We start from the raw sequence: 18278 nt of genomic DNA, 5'->3' as shown, positions 1-18278 counted from the left end.
GCTTATTTTAGGTTTTATTTTCTCCTCTTTTTCTTAGAGTGGAAGACGAAGTTATTGATTTGAGACCTTTCTAATTTTGTAATATAAGTACTTTTAGTGCTATAAATTTCTGTAATAAATTTGTTTGCATCCAAAAATTTTTGAATAAATTGTGTTTTCATTTTCATTGAGATCAGAATACTCTTTTGATTTCTTGACTCATGGGTTGTTTAGAAGTGTGTTATTTAGTTTCCAAATATTTGGAAGATTATCTAGATATCTTCCTGGTTATTGGTTTGTAATTTGATCCCATTATGGTCAGAGAACATACTTTGTGTGACTTGAATCCTTATACATTTGTTGAATCTTGTTTTATTACCTAAAATATGATCTATTTTGGTATATATTCTATGTGCACTTGAAAAGAATGTATATTCTGTTGTTGAGTGTTGTAGTAATGTCAATTAGGTTAAATTTGTTGATAGCATTGTTCAGGTCTTCTATCTTCTTACTGATTTTCTGATTTCATGGCTTATCAATTATTGAGACAGGAATGTTGAAATTGACAAAAATACCAATTTTTCTATTTCTTATTGCAATTCCATCAGTTTTGGATTTATTTTATTTTATTTTTTTTTGCGGTACGTGGGCCTCTCACTGTTGTGGCCTCTTCTGTCATGGAGCACAGGCTCCAGACGCGCAGGCCCAGGGGCCATGGCCCACGGGCACAGCCGCTCCGTGGCACGTGGGATCCTCCCGGACCAAGGCACGAACCCGTGTCCCCTGCATCGGCAGGTGGACTTTCAACGACGGCGCCACCAGGGAAGCCCGGATTTATGTATTTTGTGTTTAGGAGTGTAGATACTTAGAATTGTTATATACTCTTGAACTGACCTCTTTATTATTATTAAATGGCAATATTTAATTTTGGTATTTTTCCTCTGAAATCTAATATTGTCTGATATTAATATAGCTTTCTCACCTTTATTTTGATTAATATTAGCATAGTATATATAGTTCATCTTCTTACCTTTAATCTTGTCTTTATATTTAAAATGAGTTTCTTATAGGCAGATGTAATTGGGTATTACTTTTTTATCCAATTTGACAATTTCTGATTTTTTTGGGGGGGGGTACGCGGGCCTCTCACCATTGTGGCCTCTCCCGCTGCGGAGCACAGGCTCCGGAGGCGCAGGCTCAGCGGCCATGGCTCACGGGCCCAGCCGCTCTGCGGCATGTGGGATCTTCCTGGACCAGGGCACGAACCCATGTCCCCTGCATTGGCAGGCGGACTCTCAACCACTGCGCCACCAGGGAAGCCCCGACAATTTCTGATTTTTAATTGGGAATTTAGGCCATTTACATTTAATTTGTTTATTGATGTGTTTGACTTATATACATTTGTGTGGGCTACATCTTGTTATTTGTTTTCTATTGTCTCTTTTAACACTCTTTTCCTCTTTTTCTACCTTCTTTTGAATTTTTTTGTTGAATATATTTATTTATTTATTTTTTGCTGCGTTAGGTCTTTGTTGCTGCATGTGGGCTTTCTCTGGTTGCGGTGCATGGGGGCCTATTCTTTGTTGCGGTGCACAGGCTTCTCATTATGGTGGCTTCTCTTGTTGCGGAGCATGGGCTCTAGGCTTGCGGGCTTCAGTAGTTGCAGCATGCGGGCTCAGTAGTTGTGGCTCGTGGGCTCTAGAGCGCAGGCTTAGTAGTTGTGGCTCATGGGCTTAGTTACTCCCCGACATGTGGGATCTTCCCAGACCAGGGCTCGAACCCGTGCCGCCTGCATTGGCAGGCAGATTCTTAACCACTGCACCACCAGGGAAGTCCATGGATTGAATATTTTTTATGATTTCATTTTTCTCCTTTGTTGGTTTATTAGCTGTAACTCTTCATTGTGTTATTTTATTTTATTTATTTTAAAATAAATTTATTTATTTATTTAGTTTTGGCTCTGTTGGGTCTTCATTGCTACACACGGGCTTTCTCTAGTTGCCATGAGTGGGGGCTACTCTTCATTGCAGTGTGTGGGCTTCTCATCGAGGTGGCTTCTTTTGTTGCGGAGCACAGGCTATAGGTGCATGGGCTTCAGTAGTTCTGGCACGTGGGCTCAGTAGTTGTGGCTCACGGGCTCTAGAGCGCAAGCTCAGTAGTTGTGGCTCATGGGCTTAGTTGTTCCGTGACATGTGGGATCTTCCCAGACCAGGGCTCGAACCCTTTTCCCCTGCATTGGCAGGTGGATTCTTAACCACTGCACCACCAGGGAAGTCTCATTGTGTTATTTTAGTGGTGGCTTTAGGGTTTATAATTTTATAACTTTATAATATTACATACATATACTTATAATGTATGTATGTGTGTGTGTATATATATATATATTTAAACAGTTAATATCTTTTATAAATATTTAAATGATAAGATTAAGTGATAAGAAAATAAATTATATTTCTCAGGCAATTACAATTTTTGATTTTTTAAATTACTTTTTCCCAGTCCAGGTTTATATCTGGAATAATTTTACTTTTGGTTAAAGGACCTTCTTTAATGTTTCTTGTAGTACAGGTCTGTTGATTATAAATTCTTTCAGATTTTGCATGTCTAAAAAAGTCTTTGTTTGGCCTTTGTTTTCAAAAGATACTTTTGCTGAGTATAAAGAATTCTAGGTTGACAGGATTTTGTATTCCTATAAATGTTTTTGAGAGCTTTTCTAGAACATAGTAAATTTCTAGGAAAATATTTAATCCATGTGGGACTTGCTTTTAAGCTTTGCTAGGTAGGACCATAGCAGCCTTTAATCTAGGATTAATTATTTTCCTACTACTCAGGTGAGACCCTTCTTAGTAATCTAACCAATGTCCCATGCATTATGAGATTTTCATTTGGGCTGTTGGGAGAAGCCACTAATACAGAGTATTGTTCTAATCCTTTTGGGTGTTTCTCTCCCTGCACTTGGGGAAGTTTCTTCACTCATGTGTTGATTGGTTCTCTAGGTCGACGCTATGCAGCTGAGTTCTCTCTTTGTGCATCCTTTTCTCTGGCACTGGGCTCTGAGAACTTTAGCTGCCTTGGCATTCACAGACTTTCAGCTCCATCTCCCCTACCTACACTGAAACCTGGAAACTTTCTCCAGGCAGTAGGCTAAGGCAGGCAGTGGGCTAATCTCTCAGGGAATCATTGTCTTTTCCCCTGATACCCAATAGCTTAAGAATCATTGTTATATATACTTTGTTCACTTTAAAGAGTTGTTTCAGACAGAATGGTAACTCTGTTCCATGTTACTCTATCTTGGCCAGAAACAGAAATCAAGTGATGACACTTTTGAGAGTAAAATGGAGCTCTACTAATGATTATATTTGGTAAAGGCATGAACTGTACTGACTCAGACAAACTGGAGTGTAGGGTTACTCTGAATATTAAGGGCTTTACTTGAATTGGTTTAATTAGTCTAAATAATAACTCTATAAATCAGGTAGTATTAGTTATCTTCAATCATACAAGAGATAAGTGAGGTAGGTAGAGGTTAACTAGTCTAAGATTTCACAGGCAGGTTGTAAGTGGTAGAGCAGAGATTTGAATTCAGGAACACTGATCCTGAGCTCAGGCTTAATGGAACTGCTCACCATCACCACTAACCCCTCTCCTGTTAAAACACACCTTGATGGGCTTAGAATTAGGCGATGTTGCCCACGAGACTGTTTCCAGTAGAGCCTGCATCAGCTCTGGGCACTGGGAGACCTCTGAGGGCCTGCTCCCTTCTTGTCTCCTCTGTTGATTTCATGGACAGTCTAGACTCTGTTCCTTCCCCCTCCTCCATCCACTGTGGTCAATTTCTCCTACCAGTTAACTTTAGGACTGGGAGTCAGGTCAGCCTGGAGTCCCTACACTTCTGTTCTCTTATCTCAAAACTGGCATCTCCTGCTATATCCTGATGAAATCGTAGTAGAATGGGCCCTGGTTCTGTCCTTGGGATGCTAGGCCACCTGAGCCCATTGGCTCCCTGGCCTGCCAGTTTTGCCTCACTCATCTTCTCTACCAATCCTTCTCTTGCCCTTCCAGCCCACATGCATCGTGCATATTATGACACCAGTTATGTGTCATAGACAGAATTGCTATCTTTATCCGGGGAGAAGAAGTCACCTTGGTGTTGAAAGAGGTCATGAAACCAAACTCCCCATCTACCTGCAATCCTGTCTTTTCTATCAGTCCACCAGTGGTGGCGAAAAAGCCATACAAAGCAGGCAGATTTAAAGTAGCACACTGATTACACGCACTTAAGCACTCTTCCTCCCAGTTTCCTCCTCGCTCCCTTCCATCATGTTAACTCCCCTCCCTGACCATCATTCTCTCTGGGGGCAACCCCAAGTGGTCTCTTCTTTGTTCCCCTATCTCTAGTCAGCCAGGGATATGCCTTTGTTCCCTTATCTTGTCTTGTTCAGGAATGTTATCTATGTGGAGGCCTAATTTGTTTCATCACCTCCTTCATCTCCCCAGGACCTTCTTTCCTCTGCTTTCTTACCAAGGTTAACTCTAGTCCCCTCTCTCAGGAATTTGCTCCTTATCTATGTAGCAGGGATGCATTTTATTCCACAACACCATGGGGCAAGAAATGTCACATTCTTTTAGTTATCCAAATCATGTTTAATCTGTAATAGCTGAAAATTCAATCTTTGTCTTTACCTGAGCTTCTTCCGCTCCGAGCCTTTCCCCTGTAGGGTCATACGAAGGCTCAGGATGTCCTTGCAGGACAGCGTTTTCAGGGAAAGGTCCATTTGTCTCTGGCCTACACAGGTTACGACTTTCAGACTCTTTGTCTCAGCCCTGATGTTACCTGAGGCAAAATTCCTAGGCTTCTGTTCCAAGTGTGGTTGGCACTGTGGTTCTCAGGGCTAAAGCTCTAACTGTTCAGTTACCACTCCAGCCACTGACAACTACCAGGCATGGACCAGCCTTTGTGGAAACCCTGAAGGACTTTGTCCTTGTCATCTTGTTGGATAAATATTCACCTGTCCTCAATTCAAGTTACTTGTAAAGCTTCAAGCAACTTTTCTTCTCTCAGTGTGGTATAACCCACGATAACATCCCTCAGAGAGGCAAAGCTTTTGGAAAAAAATAGCTAGGAAAGACATTATCTTCCCTGCCTGGCAAGCCTCCTTTTGTCTCTGGCCCACAAAAACACACCCAAGACAATGTTATACAAAGACACAGTTACCTTTCTGAGCTTGCAAAGAGAAACCTATCCTGCAGTAGGGAGAACAAAACACACATTTATATCTTAATACCCTTGTTTCTGCCACTTATTAGCTGTGTGACCTTGGGCAGGTCATAATTCCTTCATCTATAAAGACTTCTGCCTTCTCACTTCTTAGGGTTGTTTTTAAGGATTAAGTGAGTTAATAGAGGTAAAAATGCTTTAGAACAGTCCTATAAAGTGTTAGCTATTTTTATTATCAGTTAATTATGCTGTTTGTGACCTTTTCTCTGTGCTGTTCATTTTATACAGTGCCGTTGAATCATAGGTGGAGTTACTAGAGTCAGCACTTAAGGTGAATACCTTACGTGGCCAAAGTTACCTCCAAATTCCTTTGGAGACTAACTGTATTATTTCTTGATAAGTCCAACCCAGACAGTTTTTCTGCCAGCATTAAATCTGATGGTGTTGTCTTGGGTTGAGCTCTGGATAAAGGTGTTACTTACAGGTTTATACCTCTCCTTACGCAGTCAGTTTGGAGCAGATATGTTTTCAGTGAAAAACTGCAAGATCATCCACGCTGCTTAATTTTTCCCCTCTCTGTGTTGAGTGCAAATTGTTGAATTCATGTGAGTTAAGTGTGAATAAGCTCTAACTCCAAGATTGCCTGGAGTCCATCCCATCCTAAGCATAGCCAGATAAGAAACTGAAATCCCTTTCTATTTCAGGGGGTTTCATGATACCATTGGCCAGACAGGGCAAAGAATGAAAAGTTCAAAGGATCCCCCTTTGCTACCCTCATGATGCTCACAAAGGCAGATCATCTTGCTCTTCACTTAGAATAGGATAGTAACCAAAGAACTTCACTGAAGTCTCATCTTTCCCTTGTCACAGTCCTTGGTGAAGTCTATGAGTGCTTTACACTGGCCATTGAGGGTGTGTATTTAGGCATCTCTATGGGATGTTCATCCCTGATAGAGGGTATACAAGCATTATTCAATTGTAGTCATTGTTCGGCATCACCTGTAGTTTCTGTTCATATCAAGAGAGACTCCTCTTCTAAAACAAATGATGCAGGCAGATATTAACCACATATATTTGAATGTAGGAAAAATAAAAACTGAGAAAACAATACAGTGGACCAGGAACCCAGAGATTTTGTTTTTTTCCTGTCCCTGTCACTAATCAGCTCTATGGTCTCAGGTGAGTCCCTTCCCCTCTCAGAGGTTCAGTTTTCTCATCTGTAAGATGAGGGGGTTGTACACAATCATTTCCCAGTTCTACTGTCCTATATCTGTGATTCCACTTAAACAGTGTGAACTCTTCCTTGAAAACTTCCTATTATAGAAATGACTTTGGGGAATGGGCCAGAGATGTCAACTGTTTCTTGGGAAAATTCACCTGGTGTAGGCAGTTTAGTAATTTCAGTTTCCTTTGGGGAAGCACTTCTGCTCTAATTTGTATTCATCTTCCTGGTTTGGGGATGAATACACCATCTAAGCTCCAAGGGTCATTCCATTCCCCTTGCCACAATGATTGGTTCAAGCATAAGCATGTGACCCACTATGGTCGAATCAGAGACACTCCTGGGACTTTTGATGAAACGGTTGGAAAAAAGACACTCTTTTTTCCCTGGCATTGGTAAACAGGTAAACCTACAGTTGGTGATGGCCATCTTTGATGGAACATGGAGGGAGCATGCAGGAAAATGAGGTTGACAGAGGTATACACAAATATAGAGACAGACAGACAGAGAGAACCACACAGAAAGAGATAGTGTCCTGCTGGCCTGTTGAGTCCCTTGATCCTGGCCTTTACCCCTAGGCTTCACAGTTACAAGAGCCACTAAGTACCCCTTTTGTTTAAATTGTATTAACTTAGGATTCTGTTATTTGCACCTGTATGGTGCTTGACTAACATGCTCAAGGTTTCCATTGCAACGTTGGACAGAAGAATTTGCTCACCTCCAGATGGCATGGACTGAGGCTTGGGAGTGAGAGAAGGAGGTGTGATTTCTAATAGCAGAGGTTGTACGAAGAGGGAAAGAACCCATGATGTGCCAAGCACTATGCTACGCTTTTCATGTATTTTTTTCCATTTAATTCCATAACCCTATGAGGAATGTGCTATTTTTATTATCCTCATTTTGCAGAGGAGGAAACTGGGGAACAGACAGATTAAGGACTTGTCTGAAGTCATACAACAGGTGGCAGAGCTGAAGGTTAAAACCAGACGCTTGATCTCTGGAGCTTGAGCTCTTAACTGTTGAACTAAAATTTTCTGGGTGATTTTTCTTTCCTAATTCTCTGCCTAACTTATCACATAGCTGTGGTGGAGTCACAGTGTGAGTCTAGGTTGGCTGGACTTCGATGTGTGAGTAAGTGAGCTGCAGGAGAAAAGTAGGTGGAGGAGATGTCTAAGTGAATGGATGATATGCTTAAAAATAGAGGCATGGAAGATAATTACTCCCTGTGCTCCACCCTCCCATACCCAGGTAGTTATATTTTAATATTCTAAAAATCAAGAAAGAAAAAATTATCCAAATAAATTAATTTTTAAATAGAAACATTTTTTGCCACTTTGACAAAATTGTGATCTATATATATAGTTTTAAACTGTTAAATAATTTAGCGATAAATTTTGAGATGAAAATGTATTACATATAGCCACATCAACATTTTGTGTAGCACATTGCAATTTATTAGTTATCAGTACAATGTGTTTCAGTATATCTTTGTGATAGTCAAATATATCATTTTAATATTTCCTTTCACATGCAAGATACATGAACTTGTACGATGTTGAGGCTCCTCTAAGAATTTCTGTTACTTCTCTCTTCCTTTTGTTTTCCATTTTTTTCTTCTCTGCCTCATTTACTGTGCATTTATTTTTATATACTGTCCCCCATTTGACTGTAAAGGAAAGATACATGAAGGGAGGGCCATGCACTGCATGTGAGCTCTGTGTTTTCATGGTGCCTGGCACATAGTAGGTGCTCAATAAAGTCTATTAAGTGAATACATTGTATAATAATTCAGTTTATCTCAATTTATTAAAAAATCAATGTGTGAATAAATAATTTTTAAATCAACCTTATTAATTGAAATTAATATCCATCCTGACAATTGCATAATTTATAAGTATATAGCTTTATGGATTATCCCAAATTAAATGTACTGATGTAAACACCGCTCAGATAAAAAAGATAATGCATTATCTGCTTCTCAGCAGCCTCTCTATGTGTCTTCTCTAGGTAACCATTATTCTGGCTTCTGCTACATAAATCAATTTTATCTGTTTTTGAAACTAATATTGAAATCATATTCATATCATGAAATCATTTCATGTCTAGCTTTTTTTTACTCAGTATCAGTTTTGGGAAATTTATCTATATAAATTCATCCCCTTTCATTGTTGTATAGAATTGTATTGTAATAGAATTACAATCACCATAATTTACTTAATTTTTTCTATTATTGATGAACTTTGGGTTCTTTCCAGTTTTTTTGTGTGTGTGTGAATAATACTACTATGAACATTTTTGTACATTTTTGGGGGTGTACATAGGTATTTATTTCTGCTGGGTTTATACCTAGGATTAAAATTTTGGGGTCACTGGACATGCATATTTTCGGCTTTGGTAGATATTGCCAAAAACTTTTCATAGTAGTTATATCAATTCACATTGTCAATTCCCTGCAGCGAAAGACCACCAGGAACACACCTGTAGTCAGACAAAATTAGGTTCATTGATTTGTTGCAACAAGGAGAATGCACACCATGGGGATTGTGGAGTGTCTCAGGAAAAAATGTGTTATGAAGACTTTTTGTAAGATTTGGGATTCTGTTAGGTGATTTTAGGGAGGGTTCAAGGAATCTGGGCTTTGCTCTTGATTGGATGCTGTCAGTAAGTGGGGTTAATTCTGTAGTTGGGTTTCTCAACCATTTTTATCCAGAAAACAGGAAGAATGGAGTGGGGTTAAACTGGAATTTGTAAAGAAGCAGAGTTCCCTCATATTAGCTGATATATTAGATTTCTAGGGCTGCTATAATAAAGTATCACAAACTGGATAGTTTAAAGCAATAAGAATTTATTTTCTCACAGTTCTGGGGGTGAAAAGCCCAAAATCAAGGTGGCACTTCTTGGCTTGTGGGGCATCACTCCACCCTCTGCCTCCACTGTCACACAGTGTTCTCCCTGTGTATCTGTATCTGTCTCTAGTCCATTTCTTATAAGGATGCCAGTCATATTGGATTAGGCCCATACTAATGACCTCTTCTTAACTTGATTATACCTGCAAAGACCCTATTTCCAAATGAGGTCATATTCACAGGTACCAGGGAGTAGGATTTTACCATGTCTCTAGTGGGGACACAGTTCAGCCCATAACAGCCTAGATATGGGGTGTTTGGTCATTTTGTGACTTGTACAATGTTCCTAATTTTGTCTCTGTTCCAATATGACTACAGAGTGGTCTTGTTTTTGTCTGGTGTGACAGGAGAACGTGTTCAACAGAAGGATACCATGGGCTGGCTTCCTATTGTCAGGGGTGGCTTTTCTCCATCTTAGTGGCCTCATCACACTTTATGTTGTCAGTCTTTTAAATTAATTTCAGTCATTTTGGTTGGTGTGTATTGTTCTCTTACAGTTTCAACTTCCATTTCCTTGATGACAATGAGATTGAGCACTTTTCCACATGTTTATGGGCTACTTGGATATCCTCTTTTGTGAGGTGTTCTTTCAAGTCTACTGCCCATTTCTTTATTAGGTTGTTCTTTATACTCTGAAAATGGGTTTCATTTTTTGAAATAGCCTGGTCAATAAGGTAGATGATCAAAGTGGAGTAAAAATGATATGTGCTTATAAAATAATGAGCCTTATTTTCTAATATGACACAAAGTAGTCCTAAAGAAAAGTTTTAAAAAATTCCTAGAGGGTTTCAATCAATGACGTGTTGGGAATAACTGAGTTGCCTCTCAGTCACCTGAAAGTTTGTGTAAAGTCTGTTTGTATAAAGTTCATTTATTGTTAAATGAATGTGTTAGACATAATAATAATGTCTGACTTTTTTATACCATGTCTGGTGAGTCAGGTAATGTGCTAAGACTTGATATGTGTCAGCTGATTTAACACCAGAACAACTCAATACTGTCCCCATTTTACAAATATGGAAATGGAGGCCGAGAAGCAGTAATTAACTTTCCCAACATCACACAAGAGAAATTTAGGAGCTCTGTGTCAGGAACTTGCACCTAACTGCTGTACTGTCCTGCCTGTCTTTATGCGCTCGAGAGCTTGGATGCTGTTCTAGTTACTATAGCTGTGCACCAGACTACCCAATCCACGTGGTGTAAAAGCTCCCCTAGTTTATTATGCTCACACGTTCTGTGGAGCAAGAATCTGGACCAGGCTCAGCAGGGATGGTTCTTCTCTACTCCATGATATCTGGGGCCTTATCAGGGAAGGCTTGAAAACTGGAAGTGACTCCACATCTGGGGTCATCTGAAGGCTCCCTCAAGCAGGTATCTTGGGGTTGATGCTGGCTGTTGGCATCTGTACACACACACACACACACACACACACACACACACACACACACACACATTGGTCTCTGCCCCTGGTTCCTGGCCCAGAGCTTCTAGAACCCTTGTAATTTCCAAAGTGATAAGAACACTCGGAACATCTTTTGTTCTAATGTTTGGTCTTCTAACACTGGTTCCTGACACAGAGCTCCTAAATTTCTTGAAATTTCTTTTTTTCTAATGAGGCAATGCTTGGTAGGCTCCTGGATTGGGGGTGGTCACCAGAAAGACCAAGCCATGATTAGAAGCTTGGAAATTTCAGCCCTACCCTGTATCCCCTAGGGAGGGGAGAAGGGTTGGAAATTGACTTAGTGATCAATCATGCCTGCATGATGAAGCGTCCATAAAAATCCGAAAGGTATTATGGTTCGGGGAGCTTCTCAGTTGCTGAACACGTGGAGGTGCTGGAATAGTGGAAGCTCTTTGCTTCTTCTCACATACCTTGGTCTATGTGTCTCTTCCATCTGGATGTTCATCTGTATCCATTATCATATCCTTTTATAATAAACCAGTAAACCCTGAGTTGTGTGAGCTATTCTAGCAAATTATGGAACCTAAGGAGGGGGTCGTGGGAAGCTTGTTTATAGCCAGTCAGTCAGAAGTACAGGTGACAAACTGGAACTTGTGATTGGCATCTGAAATATGTGTGTGTGTTGGGGGGGTGGGGCTTGAGGGGACTGAGTCTTGTGGGACTGAGCCCTTAATCTGTGGAATCTGATGCTAATTCCAGGTAGTGTCAGAATTGAACTGAATTGGAGGACACCTAGCTAATATCACAGAGAACTGCTTGGTGGGGAAAACCCCACACACATTTGGTGACCAGAAGTGTCAGAGGTGAAGTGTTCTATGTGAGTAGTAAAGGAGAAACACACATATTCCCCTACACAATGAGAATCACTTACCGTTCTTTCCACCACAGTCACAGGCCCACCCAGGTTCAAGGTAAGGAGATGTAGTCTCTGTCACCCGATGGGAGGGAGGTCAAGCTCACTGAGCAAAGGGAGTGTGCGGGATAGAATGTATCGTGATGGCCAAGTTTGGAAAATGCGGTCTGCCACAAATCCTAAATCTATCATATACTGTCTATGTGGTTCTGGAAATTCCTTAAGCCTCTTTTAGTCTTATCAACTGTAAAATGGAGAAAAAAATGCCCCCGCTGTTGACTTTATAAATACATAAATGTGGTAAATAATATAATATCACTGACCTATAGACATTTAAGATGGTAGAGAGCTTCCAATCTGCGGATTCCATAGTTGCCCAGTTAATGCCCCTTCCCTGCTTTCCCTGCTGGACTGTGAGCTACACAGTGTGATGTTCAGAGCTGAGCACAGCTCCGGCATCTAGCAGGCCCTGAACAAATATCTGTTGAAGGTATAAGCAGATGATGCAAAACCTTTCTTGCCTTCCCACTGTGCTGACATAAGATCCAGACTCAAATGTTCTGCCGTCACCTGCTTGTCTGGCCCCCACCAACTCCTCCAGCCCCATCTGCTGTTGCCCTTCCTCTCGTTCACCTTCCTCCACCCACACTGTTCTTTCTGTCCAGTCTTTTCGCACCCCCTTCCCTCTTTTTGGAGCAATTCACTTCCCTTGCTGCTTTTTCTTCCTTTTCCTCATTAACTTCTCTTCTTTGGGTTTCCCTTAAACGTTTGTTCTCCTAAAAAGCCTTCTCCTTGCCTCCCAAGCTAGACTATATCTTTTGAGGCATCCATAGTTTCTTTCTTGGCAGAGCCGTTACCTTGATTGAGATCAAGTAGTTATTTGCTTGAGGTCTGTCTACACCATTAGGTTACAAGCTCATCTCCACCAAGGTATAATCCAGGCCTAGCCCAAGGGCTGACACATGCTAGGAGCTCAGGCATATTGGTTGAATGAACATGGGGACAGCTTGTACCTTTAGTTTGTCTAATACAATATTGGAAGATCTAGAGCCCACCTGTTTACGTGGACCAGAGGAATGAGAACATTTCCATCAATGGTACGTTTTAATTTCGTCCATGTATCTGGTAGTTGATAGACACAGGTGTGGGTTCTACTTGACCCAGGCTCAACATTAGCTCTGTGACCTCACCTCCTGCTTCTCTCCCTTGGCCAACCCTGCTCCCTTTGTCTGGAACTCTCTTTCCTTAGATTTCCTCATGGCTTGTTATCTTTCTTTTTGTTTTTGCGGTACGCGGGCCTCTCACTGTTGCTGCCTCTCCCGTTGCGGAGCACAGGCTCCGGACGCGCAGGCTCAGCAGCCATGGCTCACGGGCCCAGCTGCTCCGCGGCATGTGGGATCTTCCCAGACCGGGGCACGAACCCGTGTCCCCTGCATCGGCAGGCGGACTCTCAACCACTGCGCCACCAGGAAGCCCGCTTGTTATCTTTTTAATGAGGGTTTCCAATACCACATTTTAGAAACTGCATACTCTACCCTCAAAAACCTCTGTATATTTCCCTACTTTATTTTTCTCCATACTGCTCCCCACCATTTCACATATTACAAGTATTTGTGTACTGTCTGTCTCCTCCTAATAGAACAGGAACTCCATGAAGATAAGAGTTTTTGTTTTGTTTCCTGCTGTATGCCTAGTGCCTAGAACAATACCTGATATCTAGCAGCTACCCAATGAGTATATATTGAATAATTGAATGAGTAAAGCAAGAAAGAAAGACATGAGTGAATGAACAGGTAGAAATAGAATCATGTTGGTCATATGTTACTGATCCAATGTGGAACTCAAGGTCTAATGAGAAGTTTATAGAAACCACTTGGAAGCTTTTGTGGAACATTAGCCCAGAGCCTGGTAAAGAGGGTAACAGGATTACATTCTGAGATTTAAGCCCTAAAAACAATGCATAATGGGTCTTAACAGTTGGAAAAGTAGAGATGGCTTCTAGGCTACAAGACATCTCAGCAATCTGGTTGAATGAATAAACATATCTAATGAAAAACGTGCTGCTCAAAAAGGATTTTAATCTGTTCACAAAAGCAGAGAGAAGGGAAAAGACAATCTTGGAGGCAATTTTTAGCAGTGGACATGCAGGGAAAAGTGGCATTGCCAACCAACATGAAGAATTCTGTTCCCGTTGGCAAGGGCATCCCTTGTGGAGATGGTTGAAGGAAGTAGTCAGTTGACTTTGGTCTATGGTCAAGGTTCATTGCCTGAATCAGGTTATCTCTTGTGATGCTCCTACAAAACCAGTGCCTTTTTTTTTTTTTTTTTTGCGGTACATGGGCCTCTCACTGCTGCGGCCTCTCCCGCTGCGGAGCACAGGATCCGGACGCGCAGTCGCAGCGGCCACAGCCCATGGGCCCAGCCGCTCCGTGGCACGCGGGATCCTCCCGGACCGGGGCACGAACCTGTGTCCCCTGCATCGGCAGGCGGACTCCCAACCACTGCGCCACCAGGGAAGCCCCCAGTGCCTTTTGAATTCATTAAATTTCAAAATAAAATTGATTTGGCCCCCTTATAAGTTGGGCTCTACAAAGAGGCTGGATTAATTGGGAGAACTTTTAAAAGTTCCCATGCCAGTCATTTATCACTTTGCATTAATTAGTTGACATTCCAGCTTTATAACAAGTCTCATGAGCTTTAGTAATACAGTTCCACATTTGAAGAAGAAACTGATATTTCCGTGCTAGAAAAGTCAGTTTTCTGAGCCTCTAAGACTGAGGGAAAGACTTCCAAAGACTTGGAAGCCAGTAAATTCACCTAGGGAATGAATTTCACTTCATGATGCCTTTTGAAATGTAAACTACTGGCCTGTTTCTTTCTTTTTTTTTAAACATCTTTATTGGAGTATAATTGCTTTACAATTGTGTGTTAGTTTCTGCTGTATCATGGCCTGTTTCATGGCAGATGCAGTGGTTGACCCACATCTGCATTTGGGAGTCTGTGTTACTTGAAGTTTCCTCAGTATGGAACATCTGATTTCCAGCTGCAGTTCCACCAGACTCCCCTGCTTGTGAGCTCATGCTCATTTAAGTGCTTTAGGTCTTAGTCTTAGGTATCATCAGGCCTGTTAACACTTTTTGTAGATGTGCCTTAGGGAAGTTGTAAAATGTTTAGGGCTTAGGTCAACTACTTCCCCCAACCCAGTGACCCCCAAATAATATTTTAAATTTGTCCCTTGACAACATTATATTCGGATTTCTAATTTCCTTATCAGATGCAAGGCCACAGTAAAAAAAGTCATCTGGTAGTCACAATCTAAACTGGAGACTGTGTGATTAAGCCACCATTTTTAATTAGCAATGTCCATGGGAAATATGGCTCCTGATTCTATTCCTTTCATTTTCTCTTGAAATCAGCTCCATGCTGGGGCTTTCCTCTTACTTAAAAGCTGGGAATTTTAGGTTTTGGGTTTTGTTTTTTTACCTTCTGTTTATTTCTACATAGCAAGCTGTGGTCAAGACACTTCACTGCATGGCCAAGATAGGGGAAAGGGAAGGAGATAATCAAGTATTGTAATATTTGGGTGATAAGAACCCAGCAATGCACTCAATACACTGCATAGGGGAGGTAAAGGCCTTGTTCAGTCAACTCAATGGGAACTGAGCATCCAAAGATATATAACTACCATTGGGGGACTTTTATTTTTGGCTACGTTGGGTCTTCGTTGCTGTGCGTGGGCTTTCTCTAGTTGCGGCAAGCGGGGGCTACTCTTCGTTGCGGTGTGCGGGATTCTCATTGCGGTGGCTTCTCTTGCTGTGCAGCATGGGCTCTAGGCGTACAGGCTTCAGTAGTTGTGGCATGTGGGCTCAGTGGTTGTGGCTCCCAGGCTCTAGAGCGCAGGCTTAGTAGTTGTGACACATGGGGTTAGTTGCTCCACAGCATGTGGGATCTTCCCGGACCAGGGCTCGAACCCACGTACCCTGCTTTAGCAGGCAGATTCTTAGCCACTGCACCACCAGGGAAGCCCTGGGGGACTTCTTAACACTTGACTTCATTTAAAAAGTTGTTCAGTAAGATGACTGATGCTGCCACCGTATGTAAACACATAGTTTTAAAGGCAGACGTAGGGAGGGTTAAGTTTTCCTTAATGGTCCACCTAGAAAACAGAGTTAAATGGGATATCATTTACAATGCATTCAGTTGCAAGCAACAAAATGCCTAACTAATAGTGGCTTAAATGATAAGGTAATTTAAATATATCACATAACAAGAAGTTGTTTTAGCAGCTCAGTGAGGTCAGAGTTGGGGTTCAGTGTCTCTAAGATTATTTTTGGCCTTTACTTCACAGGGGAAAAGCCTTGACACTGCTGCAAGTATCAAGCCCTCCATTCCAAGCAGAAAGACAGGGAAACAAAAAGACTTTCTCTACCTGAGGCTCTCTCTATTGTTTTATTATCAAAGAGAAGCTTCTCAGCAGACTTCACATGTTTCATTGGTTAGAGCTTGGTTACATGCCTACACCTAGGCCAATTGCTGGCAAGAGGAAAGGAATTACCATGGTAGTTTAGCCCAACCTGAAGCTGAGATAGGACCTGATGCCTTCCGTGAGATGAAGAGATTTCTGCTCTCTACCTCATTCATATAGGGTTTACTAACTGGTTGGGTAGAAATAGAGATGTCTTCTACAAGTATATTTTGATTAATTGTATAAAAGAATTTTAAAAAATTCTTAAATGTGTAGGGATAAATGTCAAAGAATTTCTTTGTGGTGAGGGTTGAGGAGAGGAGAGAGTGGGTAGATTGGATTCTGGGATGTGCAGGTGTCCAAGTAAAAGTTCAGTATTAATTGACCTTCTCTAGGAACTCCCTGTCATGTTTCTTCCAGTTAGCCTGCATCTGGGGTATAAAATACAGGAAAACATCCGCCTCCATCAACTATACAGCATAACTGTCACTTGTCACAAATGACTGCCTCTTGCCCGCCCACGTTCACCAAACTTGAACCACTCAGTAAGGTCACTGCCTGTTGTTCCCTGTTATGTTGTTGAGGTGTGGACCACCAGAACACCTCATGACTCCACCCAGGCGGCATCCCATGACGAATGGGTTGCTCAGGGAGTGTGAGGCCAAAATCGTTTCTGCAGTTAAACCCCAGAGCATTATTAAGTGGTGAGTGCAATTTGGCAGAAGGGAGGAGCACTCACATTTTCTATAAGAATATGAAAGAGTGATTATTAGGTAAGCTGGAGAAAAGAGCAAAATTACCTAGCTATGAAGGAGACTCTGCCTAGAGTGACTGAAAAATAGAGACCTCACAGATAGGAGAGGGTTGCTCCGGAAGCAGAATGATGTTAGCAGTAAAGGGAGTGTATAAGGAGGGGAGGCATGGGCAACTCACAAAAATTTGATTCAGTTGTTTGTTCTGTGGAAGTGCTTGACAGCACCTTTAAAATGAAGATGGTGTGAAGACTCACTGAGGTTCATTCTCTGAGTCTGGAGCTATTTCTGAAAGAGCTAAATAAAAATGTAGCAATTAATTGAGACACATTGTATGTAAAATGAGTGTAATGCCAGATGGAAGGAATGCATCTCTACATTGTTTATCGAACACTGACCTTGTACTGTGAGCGCTGTGCATTCATTATCTCTTTTAATTTTTACTATCCCTGGCTCAAGTAGGTGCTTTTACTACCTCCATTTGACAGATCAAGAGGATTGTAGCTTAAAAAGCTTAACTCTTAGGTGGAAAGGGCAGGAGGTAGACCCAAGTTGTCTGAATCCAAAATCTGCCTTCGTAACCTCTACTCTGTACTGTCAGCTGAAATTAAAAAATACTGAAGGGATAAAAAGAAATTAGAACTCAGGATAAACTGAATACTAGGGTTTGTGTGTTCCCCAGGAGTAAGATGATGTTGTAGATTTAGGAATGTGTACACGGACTCCTTCCATTGTAAGTGACAGATTCCCAGAGTAAACTGTCTCAAACAAAAAAAGAATTCATTGACTCCTGCGGTGGGCTGAATAATGGCACCCAAAGGTGTCCACATCCTAATCCCCAGAACCCATGAATATGTTCCCTTAAATGGCAAAGGGGGCTTTGCAGTGTAGATTAAATTAAGGTTCTTGTGATGAGGAGATTATCTGGGTGGGCCAATGTAATCACAAGGGTCTGTATAAAGGAAAGATGAAGATTTGAGTACAGAAACAGTTGTGAGGATGGAAGAAAAAGGGTGGAGTAATGTGAGGAAGGGGCCACGAGTCAAGGAACTAGAACAGGCAGGGAAACAGAATCTCCCCTGAAGCCTCCATAAGTAATACAGCCCTGCTAACACCTTGCTTTTAGACTTCTGATGTGTTCCAGAACTGTAAGAATAAATGTGTGTTAAGTCAGCAAGTTTGTGGTAATTTGATACAGCAGCCGTAGGAAACTCATACAACTCCTGTAGCTAAAGGGTCCAGGGTAGCATCAGCTTCAGGCTTGGCTGGTTCCAGGTGCTCTGATGAACTGGCCATGAAGCTGTCCCTCTTCATACCCTAGCTCTATTTTCCTCTGTGTTGGCCTTACTCACAGGCAGACTTTCCCTGAGTCGGGGCCCATCAGTGGCTGCAGGCTTCCATTTCGTCACTTTAGCAATTCT

Source organism: Orcinus orca, chromosome 20 (genome assembly GCF_937001465.1).
Source record: "Orcinus orca chromosome 20, mOrcOrc1.1, whole genome shotgun sequence".
NCBI lineage: Eukaryota > Metazoa > Chordata > Mammalia > Artiodactyla > Delphinidae > Orcinus > Orcinus orca.
Note: the sequence above shows the minus strand (reverse complement) of the source record.